General features: G+C 48.2%; 1 protein-coding gene across 5 annotated transcripts in view; it reads left to right on the forward strand.

Moving 5' to 3' along the window:
- Positions 1–16674, forward strand: part of LOC148030464 (uncharacterized) — a 62506-nt gene that overhangs the window by 16705 nt on the left and 29127 nt on the right. The gene's annotated exons all lie outside the window — the stretch shown is intronic.

Consider the following 16674-nt stretch of genomic DNA (forward strand, 5'->3'; position numbering starts at 1 on the left):
GGTGTCCTTGTTTGGATTTAGAGATGGAATATTTTCATAGTTTGGAAACTTAGTAAATCAAAGCTGCAAATATTTGGAAGTTTGCTTTACTTTTCTTCATAGCTTTTCTCCAATAACTTTTGTTGAGCTAAAACGCTTTATAGCTATTTAGCATTTTTAAACAGCCCCAAAACACGCTTAATTAATGAAAAACACAAATTGGGTTGCGGTTCAAGAGAGTTTCAGTGGTCCACCAAAACCCTAATTTTTTGGGGTACCCTTCAACCTCTATAAATAGATGGGCTGCCCACCATTCAGCCTCATCCTTTTGTGCAGGTTTCTCACTCTATTGTGTAGATTTCAGCTATCAGCCACCTACCATATTTTGTCCAGCCATCATTGACTGTAGCCCATCACTATCCAGCACTAGGTGGCATGTTTTCAGCCATTGCCTTGTTGTTTGGAGGTCTCCATCTGCTAAGTCATCATAGCACTTGTAATATCCCGCGTTAATACAAATAAATTAGTTAATGGATTTTTTTTTAAAAATTATTCCCCCCTTATCCCTCCAGCCGACTGACGAGCTGGAGGGGGAGGGGAATAGAAGGAGCTACTAAGCTCCTTGGTGGAGCCTTTGGAGGGAGGGAGGACATGCGTGGCGACACGCAAGAAGAGAAGATCCCCCTCCCCTCCACTATTTAAACGTCAGGGAGGGGGGGGCCGCTGGACAGGAAAAAAGGAGGTGGAGCCATCAGAGAGAAGGTCGAAGGAGACAAGGAGAGCAATGCCATGAAGCTGTATGCTGTCATACTGCCGAGAAGGAGAGAGTGAGTCTCTGAGTGCGTCGTGAGGAGGATTGGAGAGGAGGCGCTGCAGAGGCTGCCGTCATTCGTCTGCCGGCCCAGCAGCCCGATCTTAGCCGCCATCTGTCGATAGCCTCCAACCCCCACGTGCCTTTGTGAGGCTTCCAGAAGGCTTGGAAGCTTCCAAGGGGGCTTCCTAAGCCCCCTTTTCACACCTCTGTCCTTCCCCCCCCCCTCCCGGGTTTTTAATTCCCCCCTAAGCCCTTGTTTCCCCCTCCCGGGTTTTTAATTCTCTCCCCTAAGCCCTTGTTCTTTTTCCCCCCCTCTTAGCTCTTAAGACTATTCAAGTCACACCCATAGGCCTACCTTGTCCTTAGGCTACCTTGCGGACTTCCATTCTCTTGCATTAATTCCTTCACTCACTTTTTAGATCTTTTTGTGCAAGTGCTCTCTTAGTTGAGCTTTGTGTTCTTAGTTTTATCAAACAAGCCGGTGTCCACACACTCCCATGTCCTAAAAATCCAATTCATCATCATGGCCTCGTATGGTATCCCGTAAGGGAGAAATAGCCGTGAGATAAAAGATAGGGAGGGAAGTAGAGGGAGTGAAAAGAGGGAGTGAAGGAGGAAGAGTGGGAAAAAGGTAAAAGAAAAGGAAGGAGAAGACGGTGGAATTCCAAGAAGAAAAAGGAAAAGGCTATCTCACATTCGAACTACGATGCCGCCGAAGAAAGTCCAAGGTGTAGCTGCGGGAGGGTCATCTCCCGGTATCCATGTGGATATCTCACCTCAAAGCCAGGCTTTTTCTTCTTGGTGTTAATTTGGTTTTAAGTCGATCATGCAAAGAAAAATTGTTAAGGATAGGATATATTTGTTCGAGTTATTTTTAAACGAAGAAGTTAGCTTATGAATGACAATATATACAACTTAGCTTTCTTCAAATTGTAGCAAACATTATAAAATTACAAGCAAGATTAACCATTTACTATAGTAATATATTCCTAAAATGTAGAAATTATATCTTGCACCATTAGTCTTATTCCTTTCGCAACGATCCATGGTAAATAGCTAAATTCAAGAAAGGTTTCTTTCGATGCTTAAATTACGAGGGAGTTATCTTTGCTAGTTGCACATCTTAGCCAGGCAATTGTTGTTATTTGGCATGAGTTCATCTTTAAAGAAAACGGAAGTTAAATGTTAGGAATTAACAAGTATAAAAATTAGATATACGAATTCATTTGGAAAGAAAATGTAAAAGGGGACTGCTGGATGACACTCTATTAACACTTTTCCCCTGCTATTTGAGGACTTGGGACTAATAAAGTGTGTATACACCAATTTCACAGCTAGGCCTTTTTGTCCCAAGGAGTATTGTCGCTCTTTGTATCACATTGGCATTAGGCTATATGCCAAATTAAACTGTATTAATTGGGAGAGTAAATTGTCGCAAGGATAGTAAAACTGTAACAAGACGATTAATATTACCTTCCAAAAGATAACTGAACCAATCTAAACATAGAAACATTCATACCCTAAACACTTGACTACTTTCCTTACCGTAGGGACAATAAATTCATAAAAATAAGAAACTAGGGTTTGTCCCTAAGGTTCTTAAATGAAGAAACCCTAGGCCTGACATTCGCCAGCTTAAAGAATCTAAACAGATTATTCCATCGCAGGACTTGCGCAACATGTAGGAAATCATTTTGTGATTGATTCACAAGGAGAAAAGGGAAAAACCCTCATCAAGGACGGGAGATCCTTACGCAAGTTATCTTGCAAAAAGACGTATTTTTGGATATCCTTCTAAATAAGGAAAGTTATAAACCAAAAACTAGCATATCTAAGGTACCTTAGGGTTAACCAAGTTGGGTATGCCCTACACCAGAATGTAAGAGATCTTGCCAAGTTACAAGACACCTTGGGAACGAGTGCTGATACACTCAAAATGAAAGACCACTTCCTTAGCAGTTTGCCATACAACTGGGTTGATTAATGGAAATGTTTGTGCTTGCTAGAGATTTTAGGGCTCTGTTTGAATTACGAATTACAAATTAAATAAGTACCTATACTTCAGGTTAAAGGCCTGAAGGGAGAGGCAGCTTCAGTTACCCCCGACTGCCTGCCTGACCCTAACCAAGGGGGTTGTTGACCGCGCCGGGAACGTGGACCGAACCCGCCGCGAGAGGTCTTTCCGTTAAGTTCTACTTGGAGCAGGAGGACGCTTGGGTGCCAGGGGGGGCTCTGGCCGTAAATCCCTCGCCTTCCGGGTCCTACACAAGAGGCTAACGTGACTCGGGATTGGATCTCGAGGCCCGCATACTAGTTGACGGGCGGAAGCTTGGAATAGTGATCCCTGGAGATTACTGGTTAGCCTTCGGGCAGAGTATGGAAAAGCCTACGGGCGAAACTCCTTGTATTTCAAAGATAAAATGATGAAATGTTAAAAGAACTTGCTTGATGTTGTTTTTCTATGTCACGTAATAAGATTATGTGAAGGAACCAGTGCTTAACAAGGTTAATTAAAGAAGCTGATTGTTATATGTCAAATGAATGTCTTAGATAATTACATAACTAAAACAAACCGAGGAAAGTGCGGAGGATGGGCCATGGGTCCGTCCTACGGTTGGGTGGTCCCGGTTAGCCGGGAACTTTTCTAAAAAATAATCTCGAAGAACAGCGGAATGATCATCATTATCAAAAAGAATAACGAGAACGATGACCTAGAGTTACGTCTTACCCGATTTACGCTGTTTTAGGGGAACGGAATGGGACTATGCCTTATGGCAGAGAGGTTGAGCTTTGCATTCCTCTCGTTTCCCATTCTCCTTGAACCAAGTGCAGCGTGAATCCGCTTCGGACCTGGCGTTTCTGCGTAAAGTAGTTCGCTCGGGTCTGACACTAGTTGCTGTTAGTTGATGACCCATCAGGAAAACCCTAATTCCGGTCGATCCTAAGTGGGAACGGCCAGAATACTTCCGCTACGTGGCAGACGCGGAAAGACCTAGATCGTAAAACCCGTAACATTCCACGGGAGTGCTGGGCGAAGCTTTCTAGACATCATTTTCGATGGACTGCTAAGACGTGTCTTGGATGATACTAGGGGACACGTTACAAGTTGGTATCAGAGCCCACCAACAACGGAATTGTTTTTATGAGATCTCAATAAAATGAAGTAAAGAAATTATTGCTGTCCAAACATTTCCTCATCTTCAATGCTGTCTTGCAGAACTATGAAGCGTGGAACAAGTTTTTGGTGTTTTGGGTCATGTTTATGACTGCAATGCATTCTCCGCTTTATAGACAAAGAATTGGGATGATGAACATCCTGGAGCAGATTTATAATCCATCACCTTTATACATAGAACGAAGATGGATGGGGTCTTCAGGAATCTACTACATAGCTGCCCACCGGTTCGCTTATCTACAGACCAACCTAAAGAGGATCAAGTGGTTGGAAGACTTAAAAGTTGTGAAGCTGTTCATTTTTGTGGAAGCTCACGTAAATTCGACTTTACATATTCAAGGTCGGAGGGTTGAAATGAACTCATATATATATGAGGAAGTAACCCGTATAATCCCAGCCGACAGGATTAAAGTGTTGGGTCGCCATGAGAAGTATGGATTCCAACGAAAAGGGTATCCTGAACTTCCAATGAATTATCGATTCCTAAAGATCCATGACCCAAAACCCTACTATTACACAGTTCCTGTAGACAAATGCAATACAATGTTGTTCTCCCCAAACTGAATGCAATGATTGGATTATCATCACACGAGACGTTGTATAAGGCTACTCCCATGTAAATATAAATAAAGACTTCTTTTATCAATATCTAGCTGTGCATCAGAGTTGTTAAAAAGTTAAGTAGCTTCATAGCTGAACTAAAGATAAGCTAACGCCAATTATCATATAATAACGTTAAGAAAACTTTTATCCAGGCACAACCCCAGGTACAGGTTCCAAATTCGCCCCCTACATCAAGTACTGCTGTGACCTAGGAGAAGAAGTTCCTCCTGAAGCAGATAAAGCCACCCGAGTTTGACAGGAGAGGCAGATTCGTCCAGTCTGATGCTGAAATTTGGATTTAATCTATGGAGGATTACTTTGAAGCAGCGGGTATTGCACCTACCAATCAGGCCATGCTCGCCAAGTTAAAACTCACCGGCGAAGCCAGACTTTGGTGGAAACAATGGTGCAGGGATCAAGGGACTTCAGACGGGTCCGTTACCTGGGAGAAGTTAAAGAAAGCCGTGTAGGGGAGATATTTGCCACCTGCATATCGTACGCAGAAAATGAATGAGTTCTACGAGCTAAAACAGCTAGGACTCACTCTGGACGCATACTACTCTAAATTCGTCTCACTTTTAAAGTATGCGCCACAGATGGACATGACGTAGCAGGTGTCCAAATTTTGTGCGGGCTTAAATCCACCCGTAAATACCCGTCTCGAATCTATGCGTCCATCAGATCTTCAGGATGCACTCATTCGAGCGGTGCCTATAATTTAGGAGGTGCAAGCTAGACCGAGGGGTAACAAAACTTGATCCTATAGTGACCCGAACAGAGGAGCATTCAGACCCCAAGTGAAGAGAGTTCAAGGTCACAATCAGGGACAAAGGAAGAAAGCAAGGACAAATAACGTCAACAACTTTGTTCCTACTCAAAGTAATGGCCGAAACCTCCGATGTTTCCACTGCAACGAACCCGGTCACTTCAAGAGGCAATGTCCCAAGCTCAGCGGAGGACATCGTTAAACGCCTCTCCAAGGTGCAGGCCGCGGTCAAGGATCCGCCACCCGTGGAAGAGGAAGAACCGCTTGCATTGCCAATAGGCAAAGATGCGAAGAAGAAGAAGAGGAAGATCCGACTATGGAAGCAGAATTCGAAAGAGCGACAGTCCATGCCGCTTTACACAAGAAAGGACCAAATCGCCAGTTCTCGGTGATTCAAACACCGTCGGACTATCAAGGTAAAGGTTTCAAAACCTTGATTGATTGTGGCAGTACACATTCCTTTATTTCACCAGCATGTGCAAAAAGATTAGGAATAGCCACAGTAGAAGCACCTACCCTGCTTGTGGAATTGGCAAACGGTCGTGAGGTAACTTGTACCAGGCAAACTGCTAAGGTGGAATTCTTTCTGGGAGGAAAAAAAACCTCAGTCAAATTCAGAGTCATGAATTTAGGTATTCATTTACAACATTCCTTCACTTTAGAGTTTCTTCTCTCTGTGTTTGTCTCTATGTTTAAGTTTTGAGTTTTGTGTTTTGCGTTTTGGGTTTGAGTTTTGCTTGTCTTTGTTTGAGTCTTTGTGCTTCAGTCTTGGTCATACATGTTGTGTTTCCTCAGTGCAAACCCAAGCATATCTTCGCATGGTATCAGAGTCGGTGCTTTTCTAAAGAGTATTGTGTGGTGATTGTGGAGGCTAGCCTTTGTGCGAGATTCGCACACTTTGTGTCTAGTAGGCTGTCTACATTAGCAAACACCTCTCTTGCTGTCGCCTCAGTTTCCTGACACTTTGTTAATCAATGTTTGGTGTTTTCTGCACTCCGATACTCTGACTAGTGGTCACAGCACTTGGGATCCATCTTCGATGGATGTCACTCTTCGACACTCCATTGCTTTGACCTTGGGCATTCTGTACACTCTTACATTCATTTATAGCATTCGTTCACTTTAGAGTTTCTTCTCTTTGTGTTTGAGTTTTGAGTTTTTGCGTTTTGCGTTTTGCATTTAGGGTTTGCTTGTCTCTGTTTGAGTCTTTGTGTTTTAGTCTTGGTCGTACATGCTATGTTTTCTCAGTGCAAACCCTAGCATATCTTCACAACTTTGGCAAAATTTGGTTTTTGAATAGTTATTAGTCCCTTTCCAGCCCCACCTCAACCTTATGTGATTTTCCTTGTCCCTAAGTTTTGACCGTTTCCTATTGCCATCACTATCTCTAGTCCCTCTTCCTGTTATCCCCACCTCATTCTATGTTGACTCTTGAGAGTTCATTTGATCTCCAATCATCAACCATTACATGACAAAACCATTTTATACAAAGAATAAGTACTCTCTTAGTTGGAACAAATGCTTTCGTAGATTGATTGTAAAGAAGTCACACACTGATGTGGTCTATTTGCAATGTTACTAAGATACTAGGCATATAAACTCTTTTGCTACCTAGGACACAGAAAAAGGGATTTGATGCAAGAGAAAATTATAAAGACAAATGCTAGGGTCAAAATGCAAATAGATGATGTGAATTGTTGCCATAATTCTAGGCACAAAATGCAAGTAGGGTGTACTAATTACTATCAGAAGAAGAGACAATTGTATCTTGGACATAGTTGGTGAAGATGAGGATGTGATGTTGCTTGTGTTTGAGTTATATTCCCTTTTATATATGATCATGCCATGGTGTGTAAGAGTATTTGTGTGGGTGTGAACACCCTCTATAGATCATTGCAATAAATGAAGGACAAATGCATAGGTTAGAACCTTGGCCTATGTAGAAATGCCAAGATTATGCTTTGGGAACCCAAACAATGAAGGGAATTAGTATTGGATTTGTGAAGTCTATATTTTACAATGATTTTTCCTTGCTCGGTAGAACAAGTAAGATGTCAAAGGTGAAATCATTGCTGCATTCAAATGAGACATAAGCAAATGTTTTCTATGTATGGTGTCTTAAAGATATTTTGTCTACTACTCAAGCTTATCCTATATAAGCGTGTGCATACGTGCGCACATAGTTTCTTTTTTTCGTAATAGGTAATTGTATTAATCACGAAAGGCACAAGATTACAAGATGTCAGATGGCTCCGGGCCATGGTGCATAAATTCGCTTTAGAGAATGTCAAATAACTAAAAGAGTACAAAAGTCACGGCAAAGAAGTAGCGCGTGAGCGTGCACATACACAGTTTCTCTTATAGGGATAATTATCCTCCATATCTAGTTACTCTCATTCTTCGTGCTCTACAGCAACAACTGGTTTACAGCTGAGAAAGACAAGACACATTAGGTCTAACTTTCACTATTAAAAACTTTCTTGCCCTTGCATTGCTGCAGTATCAATTTGGAAAGTAAGAAGAGGAAGAAGAGGTGGAAGAGGAAGAGATAGTAAGAATAGTCCAAGATGAAGATGAAGTTGAAGTTGAAGTTGGAGTTGGTAAAAATTGAAGAAGTTCTGGTCTATTTGTGAGTTTACTGCCCTCATTGATATGCCGCTCTTATCATGGTAGTGTTTGCAATCATTAGGCCCATTATTTGCCTATTAAACAATTTGAAAGTGCCTTGCTTGATAGGTCGTGCCACAAGAAACTCAGGTCTATCTCTTACTATTACAAACTTTCTATCCTTGACAGTTGAGAATTAATCTGAGAGTGCTCACCATGCATGCAAGAAGTGTGCATAGTGGATCCAAAAGTGGAAATGGATTGATTGGGCAGGGGCATGGTGACCGTATGAGTAGCTCATGGAGGAGAGATACAAACACATGGAGTAGAAGATGGCGTGAGAGTGCGCAACGAAAGAAGGAATTGTAACACGGGGAGAGAGAAAGAAAGAAAGAAGAAAGAAAGTTATATTAATGTCTACAACAGGCCAAGTTGGCCTATGAGACCAAAATGTTGCATACAAATGTCTGGGAGATTTCAAAAGTCCCAGTGAAGCTAACATTTATGCTATGTTGAACTAAATTGAGTAGGTACAAAATGATATCTGGACTAGATACAATCTAGAGGTACTCCTAGTGCGGTGTGGAACTGCTCCTAGGGTATTCAGCCTAAGATGTCCCGCATGGGTCGGTCTAGCATGGAGAGGGTAAAGTGGCGGGGCAGGGCCCTCCGATGGCGGCGTAGTATCCCTTGTATCTTCGACCCGTGTCTTCTGCGGGGATGGGGGCCGGCGGGGTGTGGTCGCCGGGCTTTACCTCTCGGTGTGGCTATTTCTAAGGTGGTCCCCGGGGGCCGGGAGGCCGGTTGGGCTGGTGGGGCCTCGGTGGTGGGGAGGGTAGCTGGTATTTGGTAGAAGTCGTTGAGTGTGCGTTGGTTGGTGGCTCCTTGTCTTTGCTCCGTGGTTCGTAGGAGGTGGTCTCTGTGGCGTCGTATTTCCAGTAGAAAGAGCCCCAGGCATCTCTGGTCTTTGAATTCCATCACCTTGGAGAGTGGTCCGAATCCTTCGCTGAATAGGTAGTGGAAGCGTCCCCGGATTTCGTAGTACACTGGGCATTTACAGATATAGTGTTCCTCGGTCTCTGGCTCGAGATGGCAGAGCTGACAGGTTCGGTCTTCTGGGGGGAGGGGGTTGGCCCCGTATCTACCCGTTTCGACAAGACGTGCGGATCTGTCCGATGGCACTTCTGACCCCGTGAGACAGGTGTGTGTCCATGTAGCTTGGGCGGGTGATGAAGCCGTCCGGGGAGATATGCAGGAAGTGTTCTCGGTAGAAAGCCTTCTTGGTTCCTGGTTCCAATGTGGGGGTCACCCATGTCCTGGCGGTGTCTGTCTGGATGATATCCATTCTGGTGATGCGATTTACCTCCTCTCGGCTGAGCTCCAGGTGTGGGCAGTCTAGGCTGTATTGTAGTGGGGGGAGGTGGTCCATGTGCAGGCCATGGAGCCGTAGCCAGGTCTCTGTTCGAGCATACCAGCACTCAGTCTCCCCTTGTGTTGCTAGCTGTTTGGATGACTTCAGGGCGAATCTGGGGTACCGGTGCCGGGGCAGGTCCCATATTCGGCGCAAGAAGGTCACGGTCTAGAAGAGGGCCTCAGCCACGAGGGGCGGTGCCCCCAGCTCTGCACGGATGATCTCGTGTGGTACGGAGGGCTTACTTCGGATCAGCCGTGAGATCATAAGTATTAGGGGTCTCTCCATCTGGTCCCATCCCTCATAGGTGGCCTTCTCCTTAGGCAGTGGCTGATCCTATGGGGCCCTCCGCGTGTGGTAGAGATTGGACCCCCATATGGGAGCCCCGTACAGGAGGGCTGGTGTGACCAAGGTGTCAAAAAGCCAGAGCTTTGTCCGGGGTGTCAAAAAGCCAGAGCTTTGTCCGGGGTTCCTGAAACTGTATGCGGACACATTGGTTCTCCATTGACCCGAGGGCTGCATAGCCTCGGGTTAGTCTATCTTCCATGGTTTTTCTCAGGGTAAATCTCGGTCCAGAGAATGTAATCCCCAGATAGACGTATCTTTGGACCACGTCCATGGTTTCTCCACCGTATGTGAAGGGGGGTACCGACCGTCGGAGCCATTGGGTTGACGTGTTGAACACCATGACCTTGGTTTTCCCCAGGTTCACAGTTAGGTCTTTGTCTTGGCAGAAGGCTTGTAGTGCGTCCAGTTGGCGTTGCAGCCCTTCGGGTGTGCTGGAGATGAGGACTATGTCGTCCGCATATAGTAAGATAGGTATCAGTGTCCCTCCCAGGCTCGATCCCTCCTCGCCCAATCTATCTATGTACTTTGAGATCTCATCAATGTAGAGGCCAAATAGGGTGGGCGAGAGTGGGCATCCCTGCTTGACTCCGATGGTGCTGGTGATCTCCTTTGACAGCCCTCCCAGTGCCCGAACTCGGCCCATTACCGATTCGTATAGTGCCAGTATCCCCCATCGTATTTCGGTTGGTACCTCTAGTTCCTATAGTCTTTGCGTGAGCCTCGCTCGTGGGACTGCGTCAAAGGCCTTGCGGAAGTCCACAAAGCAGCAGTACACCCATCTTCCATGTGCTTTGCCCTCCTCTATGATGGCTCTCAGTGTGAGGATATGGTCAAGGGTGCAGAACCCCCTCCTAAACCCTGCTTGTCCTGCTGCTCGGTGTTGGTATTGCTCTGCCCACTTGCTCAGCTCGTGGCCCAGTATGGATCCATAGAGCTTGGCTAGTACATGGCCAACCATGACTGTTCGGTAGTTCGTGGGAACCATGGGGTCTCCGGCCTTCAGGATAGGATTATGGTGTTGGCTGACCAACTGGCTGGGAAGCCTTCGCATAGGGCTCTGTTGAACATGTGTGCTAGGAGAGGTGCCAGCGTGTCTCTAGCATGGGTCAAATGCTCTGCTACCAAGCCTTCGTGGTCTTGGGCACGGCCATTTTGGAGTCTGTCAATGGCGTCCCGAACCCGCCCCGTGCTGAAGAATGTGGATGATCCGGGTCTGCTCCCTGGGGGCCCCGGGGTAGCTGGGGCTGCTTGGGTACTTGGTATAGTGAGGTTGCATATGCGTGCCAAGTGTCCGGGGAGGTGATGGGCGTCTGGGCTCGGGGTTCCTGAAACGCCTTCCATGCCTCTTTGCTGTCCTGTCCTAAGAATAGCTGGTAGAATTCGTGCTCCACTTTGGAGAGGTAGGCTCGTTTCTTCCGTCGCACTAGGCGACGGAAGATCAAGCGTGCCTGTTTATGCGTGTGTACTCCCCGTGCTTTGTCCTGTTGAAGACGGAGCCGGGTTTCCCTGCACTCTACGTCGTACCAGCTATTATGTGGGACATTCTTGTTCGGAGGGGTGGGGTGGGGGGAGGGGGATGTATGGGGGAAGTATTCGGTAGCTGAGGTGGGTAGTGTGCCCGCCAACTGTGCTGTGACCTCCTCCAGGGGTGCGTGGGGGTTCATTTCTTGCAGGCTCCAATAGAGGTGGTCGGAGTATGCTCTCGCAGTTAGCCTGGTAAAGTGGTACGTGGGGAATCTTGGGGGGTTGCTTGCTGGGGGGGTTAGGTCATACTTGCAGGTTATGTCAAATTGTAGGTATGCATGGTCGGCAGCCACTACGAGTGGGCGAGGTGATATTTTAAAGGACTGGACGTCGGGGATAAGTGATAGAGGGCCAAGGATATAGTCCACTGTGCTTGCTCCCAGTTTCTGTGTGGGTGCTCCATGCGCCCCCCGTCCGATGCAGTTGGCCGCGTGCTTGTGTGGGAAGCATGTGAGGGCATCCGACCCGGGCCATCTGTCGAGGCCGTTGAGGATGGCCAGTCCGTGTGCCCCCCCTAACGCCAGCAGGTGTTCGCCATATTCGGTGCACTCAGCTGTGTCCCGTGACGCCCGGTTGAGTCCTATCTCCTCCGGTGCAATCTCTTTGTACATGTGGTCTTCGCTCTCGAAGAAGGGGGTCTGCCTTTGTGCTGTGCGTGCGTTGAAGTCTCCAGCCAACATGACATCCCCCAAGCTGGAGTAGTGCATGATATCTTCGTACAGTGGTAGGTATGGTGACTCGCCCTTCTGTGGTGCATATGGGGAGTGTGCTGGTGGGAAATAGCACACCGCCATGTATATGTCTCGGGGGCGATCTGTGTGTATCCGGATCCACATGAACCGAGCTTCCTCATCTTTTCGCATGACTTGCACCATGGGCTGTAGCTCCTCCCTGTACAACACAGCCACCCCTCCGGACCCTCGGGTCCCTCCTTTTGTTCGGGCTCTAGGGCGGCATGCCGTCTCCCATCTATATCCCCTCACTTCGGGTAAGTAGGTGCCTGGGCTTTGGTGGGTTTCTGTGTAGAGGACGATGTCCTTGCCGGTGAAGGTCTCCTGGAATAATCCTGCATCTGTCTTCATAGCTCCGTTGCAGTTCAACACTGCAAAACTCAGGTGGGTCTCATAGGCCGCGCCCTGTCATTGGCGCTTATCTGTGATGATGACCCGACCATCTCTGTATACTGCCCATTTTCCCGCTTTGCGAGCCTCCAGGATCTGTGGCATGCATTCTTTATGGTGTGCCACCTGTGCGGGTGTGAGGTCATCGTCTAGGTAGACTTTTTCCCCTTTTAGAGCTGTCCTTTTAGAGAGGAAGGCTCGTCTGGATTCTAAGTTGGCAAATTTGAGGATAAGAGGCCTTCCCTTGGTGAGGTCTTTCCCTACACGCCATGAATTCTCCACTATTTGAGGGTCCTCTACTCCCAGCTTTCCACATATCTGTTGGGCATCTGCTAGGGGGCTATCCCCTTCCTTCCATCCGACCACCCGGATGTGGAGCGCTCTAAGCTTTCTCATTTTCTCCTCCTCCAGTGTTGCATTCACAAACTCCTCCTTCTTTGTTGGCGACTTCTTGGCTACCTCAATCCATTTGGAGTTCTCGGCCACTTCGGCCTGTGCTTGTTTCACTATATTCGCCCACGTGTTGAGCTCCTTTGTTACTTGTGTCTTCAGCTCGATCATCTCGGATTGCACCTTGGTGGGCGTTGTTTCGGTGATTTCTCCTTCCTCCTTCTTGAGTAGGTCCAGCTGGTTTCTATATTCATCGAGCTCGTGCCTCAGTTCTTCGATCACCCTGTTTCTCTCCTGGAGGGACGTTTCAATGTCCACCTTCTAGGAGGTGAAGTGTGATGTGATCTCGGCGTAGATTTCGTTTTTCCATTCTTGCACTTTCGTGCTTATTTCCTCCTTGATTTGGTGTGCAGTTTCCGCGCACATTGCCGCCATGATTTCCTTGATGTTGCTGATGTCTTGGTCATGCGCCTTGCATACATCTCGGAGGGCCTCCATGCCTTTCCTTGTGTGGTAGTCTGTCGCCTTGTCAATGCTGCTCCAAATCGTTGAGTATTTCTCATTCTTCTCCCCCCTTATGCGGCTGCTTGGTGACGGGGATGCCTTTTTCGAGCCCATCCTTTCCTCACGGTTCCGGGGCTTGCTCAGGGGATGTGGGCATCCAGCCTCATTGTGGTTGTGGATGCATGATGGGCGGTGGTGGGAGGTGGCGGAAAAGTCGGGTATGGGCAGGGCTAGTGGCGGTGGGGTGATATGGGTGCCGAGGCCGGGGTCTACAAGGAGAGGAGAGATGGCGACTGCTCCTGTCGAGGAAGTAGGGAGGGCGATGGCCGGGGCGGGCTGGCGTGCGTGGTCTGGTGACTCGGACGGTATGGGCCGGTCGTCGACTTGGACGAGGTGTGTGGTCACGTGGAGAGGGGGTGTCCGATTGACGAGGGATTGGTGTTCGAGTCGGATGAGGGCGGAGACTCGGACGAGCGTTGTCCGATTGTGGAGACTCGGACAGTTTAGTCCACGTGGCATGAGATTTTCGATTTTCGGTGGACTCGGACGGGGAGTGTTGGGGATTTTGGGGATGCGGAAGAGAGGTTTGGGGACTCGGACGGAGCGTGGCGTGATGTCGGGAGCAGGTGAGTAGAGCGATGGCGGGAGTGAGCTGAGTAGTGGCGGGGGCGAGTCAGTAGCGGGAGGGCCTGAGCACATTGGTGGCGGGAGCAAGTCGGTGGTGGGGGGGGGGGGGGGTTGGGGACTCGGAGCGTGGCATCCGATTGTGAGTGGACTTGGACGAGGAGTGGGTTTTGGGTGTTCGAACAAGCTGTTGGTCCGAGCGGTTGGTCGGGGATTTAGACGAGCGGGGGCTTGGATGAGCGGTTGGGCGAGGAGTGTCGGGGATTCGGACGAGGGGGTTTGGGGGCAGTGGCGGACGGGGCAAGCAGGGGAGTGACAGGTGGACGGGCCAGTGACGACAGAGGGAGGGAGATGACGGGCGATGGTGACGGGCCCGTGACGAGAGAGAGAGGGGGGGATGACGGGCGACGGTGACGGGCCAGTGACGGGCGACGGTGCCGGGTCGGTGACGGCGACGGGTCAGTGACAGGCAAGCGGGGTAGCGACGGGCAGGCGAGGCGGCGACGGGCAACGGGGGTCAGCGACGGGCCAGCGACGGGTCAGCGATGGGCCAGCGACGACGGGGTCAGCGACGACGGGGGAGAGAGAGAGAGAGAGAGAGAGAGAGAGAGAGAGAGAGAGAGAGAGAGAGAGAGAGAGAGAGAGAGAGAGAGAGAGAGAGAGAGAGAGAGAGAGAGAGAGAGAGAGAGAGAGAGAGAGAGAGAGAGAGAGAGAGAGTTATATTAACGTCTACAAAAGGCCAAGTTGGCCTATGAGACCAAAAGGTTACATACAAAATGTGTGGGAATTTTTCCAAGTCCTAGTAAAGCTACTATTTGGTGTTATGGTGAACTAGGTGAGTAGGTACAAAATGGTATACAGACTCAATACAATCTAGATGCACTTCAACTGTAGTGTGGAATCGCTCATGGAGCATGTTCATCTTAAGATGTGCCGCATGGGCTTGTCTAGCATGGAGAGGCTGAAGCGGTGGGGTATGGCTCCCCGGTGGCGCTGTAGTATCTGCTGTATCTGTAGGTGATGTCTCTTGCGGGGGCGTGGGCCTGCTGGGTGTGGGCGCCGAGCTCTGCCCCTCTCTGTAGATGACTCCTCGGGGTGGGGCCATTGGTCGGTTGGCTGCAGTCCTCATTGTAGAGGGGGTGGCTGAGGGTCTGTAGAACTCTTGGAGGGTGTGTTGCTACGTGTTCCCGGTTGTTTGGTCTTAGACCCGTAGAAGGTGGTCCCTATGTTAGCGTAGGTCCAAGAGGAAGAGCCCGAGGCATTTCTGGTCGGGGAAGACTAGTATTTGGGAGAGTAGTCCAAATCCCTCCTTGAAGAGAGAGTGGAAGCGGCCTCTGATCTCGTAGTACACCAGGCATCTACATATGTAATGTTCTTCTGTCTCTGGCTCCAGCTAGCAGTGTTGGCAGATCCTATCCTCTGGTGGGAGAGAGTCCGCTCCCTATTTGCCTGTCTCGATCCGTAGCTGGTGTGATGACGTACGGAGTTGCCCCATGGCACTTCGGACCCCATGCGATAGGTGTACATCCATGTATCTTGGGCGTATAATGAAGCCGTCAGGTGTGAGGCGTAGGAGGTGCTCTCAATAGAAGACCATCTTATTCCCTAGATTCTTGGCCGGTAACACCCTTGTCCTGGCTGTGTATAGCTGAATAATATCTGCCCTGATGACGCGGTTCAGCTCCTCTCGGCTAATCTTTAGGTTTGGGCAGTCCAGACTATATTGTAGGGGCAGGAGGTGGTCCACGTGTAGCCCATGTAGAGAGAGAGAGAGAGAGAGAGAGAGAGAGAGAGAGAGAGAGAGAGAGAGAATTTGCAAGAGAAGAAGCGAAACCTGCACTGATGAACAAGGGATTAATGCTGAATACAAAAAGAGGACTGATCAGTCCTTGCATGCAGCCCACAACGTCAATGAGGGCACTAGATCAGGTTGATGATGATAGCAGCACCAAAGACGGGGAAAGACGACGGAGTCAAAGAGTACACTTGCCAAGGAAGGAGGAAAGATGATCATCTATATGATTGCCAAGTGGGAAATGGCTATAAATAACCAAATATCCCAAAAACTAGCTGATCTGAAATTTGGGGCCAAAAATATGGCTGACCAGCATTTAATGCTGGTAAAAATGCCAGAAATGCTCAGAAAATCCCGAAAAGGGTGGACAATGTCCAGTAGGTGAGGAAGGTTGAAGAATGTAGAAACTATCCAAGAAGTACACAAAATTCCAAATGGAGGAGAAAATACATTGAAATGCAATAAACTGAGTGCTCTAGAATGAGCTACCTTCTCCATCAAAACAAGTGATAGATAGGTCAGAGCTCCTAAACTCCTCATTTGACTCAAACTGAGGCTCACAGGCAGGAGATGACAAAGTGTGACTGCTAATATCTCTTCTCAGATCTTGGATGTGGCAGAAGGCCAAAGGAGAAGCAGATCTTGGGTTAGCAAGAGGAATGCCAATGTCGATGAAGTCAATCAACGAAGACTGTCGATGAAGAAGCTCTTTATGATCCTAGAAAACCCCCTCTAAAATACTAGGGGCTAGGGAATCCATAGCCGCATCACCGAGATCGTCCCCCTCTGAAAGGGATGGGGGTACGAGGGAACCACCAAAGGAGAGGATGGGGATGGGAAGGAACCTATGGAAAAGATGATAACAAGCAGGAATAGGTGTAGCAATAGACAACTTCCTCAGAGGACCCTACATAAGAGAAAGGGAATGGAGCCGATAAAGTCCGCTCTCCTACTAACTTGTTGCGATAATAGCCCTTGTAGTAGAATCCTCAAAACAAACGTCCTGCTCGGAG

The sequence above is a fragment of the Lygodium microphyllum genome, chromosome 10 (assembly GCF_053477565.2).
Source record: "Lygodium microphyllum isolate KBCC chromosome 10, Lygodium_microphyllum_v1.1.10, whole genome shotgun sequence".
Classification (NCBI taxonomy): domain Eukaryota; kingdom Viridiplantae; phylum Streptophyta; class Polypodiopsida; order Schizaeales; family Lygodiaceae; genus Lygodium; species Lygodium microphyllum.